The 2,052-nt window shown below is 46.2% G+C and overlaps 1 protein-coding gene across 1 annotated transcript in view; it reads left to right on the top strand.

Annotated features, from left to right (window-relative positions):
• The window catches only part of HYDIN (HYDIN, axonemal central pair apparatus protein), a 294,240-nt gene that overhangs the window by 285,533 nt on the left and 6,655 nt on the right, over nt 1-2,052 (top strand). The window lies entirely within an intron of this gene.

The following is a 2,052-nucleotide window of genomic DNA, read 5'->3' as shown; positions in this document are numbered from 1 at the left end:
AAACAAGGAACTCATGCAATATTATTCAAAATGGGTGAGCCTGAAGGACATTATGCTGAGTGAAGTATCTCAGTCACAAAAGGACAAATAATGCATGGTGCCACTGTTGTAAAACAGGACTGACCTTGGGGTTGGGGAGAGACTGAGAAAGATGGGTTCAAAAATGTATACTGCACTGAAACAGAGGAGGGAGAAAACTGTTTAAAAGGGATATGTGATTAGGGATTTTTGTCATGACAGGAGTCCAGAACGAAGGCTACACGGTGGAGTGGACCTGGGGGGAGGGTTTGTAAAACAATGAAAGATTTTTTCTTTTACTTTTCCAAGAGGGGAGAAAAGTGCAACAATGAATGAACGGAAATTTTTTTAAAAATTTGCATATTCAAACGCACCTCGTGGTCAGGCAGTGATGGTTACTGTTATCACTGGTAACAGGAGCCCTTGTGGGGCAGTAGTCAAAGCACTTGACTGCTAAGCCAGAAGTTAGCAGTTAGAACCCACCTACTGTTGTGCTTGAAAAAGAGAATGAACGTCTACTTGTTAGAGACCACAGCCTTGGAAACCACGTGGGCACTTGTGCTCTGTCCTAGAAGGCTGCTTCAAGTCCGAACCAGCTCGACAGCACTGAGCTGCACCTTGGGTTTGGTTATTAGAGTTTGATCAAGTAAAGGCTGGAATGCAGGACCCATGCCCAGTCTGTAAAATGAAGGGAAGGGGTCACCTTTATTCCCTCCTTTGTGCAAATGATCTCAGTTTCTCTGTCGCCTCTCCTTGTGTCCCCAGGTTCCGAGTCACCGTGGAAATAACGAAACCAGAGAAGCCAGACCAGAGCATCACCCTCAAGGGCCTAGATTACATTGATGTGCTGTCCGCCTCCAAGAAAGATTACAAACTCAACTTCTTTTCCTACAAGGAGGGATTGTATGCTGCAAAGGTACCACCTGTAAAAGTCGCTGCCGAGCCCGGGCCCTGAGGCAGACAGCCTGGTGTGAGGGAGCATAGATGCCCCCCCCGCCCCGCCCCCGAATCAGCCTGTGCTGAGTGTCTTCAGATACCACGTGCTATTGGGTTGCCAGTCAGATTGACCAGTTAGGGCCCTCCGCCCGGGCAAGGGCACACAGGATTCTTAGAATCTTTTCCTGTCAGCCAGGTCTGCAGGACCATGTAAGCCAGGACAGGCTTTCAAGACAGCAGAATCCTGAGAACTCTTAGGCAGTGGCGTCTTAAACACCAGCTGATGAGGGTGCAGGCACAACAGTTGGTCTCTAGTTGTCTGAAACAACAGAAGAGGTAATAGTGTCGGAAACAGGAGTAGATAGGAAGTGTCCTGGCTGCCTCCTTTGCCAGGAGACTCGTAGCTGCAGGTGCTCAGGTTCTGCTTCTGACCTTTTGGATCAACGAGCCCTTGGACGAATCTTAATTGAAAGGGAGGGAAAAACATAGAACGGGATTTAAAATGCTCACGGACTTTAGACTTACCAGTGTCATGGAGGATAGCTTAACTCCTAAAACAATTGTCCTGAAATAATCGTTAAACTTTAAACCAAAAAGACTCCCTGAAGTCATCTTAAAATCATATGGCAGGTTAACCTGACTAGTTTTTCAGAAATCCAACTTGAGCTTTATGCTCTTTTAAGAACTATGTATATGGAATCATTTGACAACAGCAATTTGAAAGAGTCTGTAAAAACCTTGTGGGGCAGTGAATTAAAGGGAGTTAGAACGTTTGCACAACTGGAAGAATTGAGGCAATGTCCCTGATTGTAGAAATGCTTGAACTGTTTTGCTTTGTGTATTTTCAACAATAACAAAATAAACATAATTCTTCTTAAAAAGAGGAACCTTGGCAATTAGGTGACCCTGAACCAGCAAACATCAAATCACAACCCAGGGTCCTGTTTTCTGAATATTGACAATGTCACAGCCATCATGCTTAACATTCAGGACACACAGATGGTAACGTCAGAACAGGACTTCAGCTCAGCCATCTCCCAGCCCCTTCCCCGGGGTCCTCCCCACAAGCCATCTCCCAGCCCCTTCCCCGGGGTCCTC

Source organism: Elephantulus edwardii, unplaced genomic scaffold (genome assembly GCF_000299155.1).
Source record: "Elephantulus edwardii isolate Elephantulus edwardi_28Jun2011 unplaced genomic scaffold, EleEdw1.0 scaffold00001, whole genome shotgun sequence".
Taxonomy (NCBI): domain Eukaryota; kingdom Metazoa; phylum Chordata; class Mammalia; order Macroscelidea; family Macroscelididae; genus Elephantulus; species Elephantulus edwardii.
This window is presented reverse-complemented; position numbering and strand designations above follow the sequence as displayed.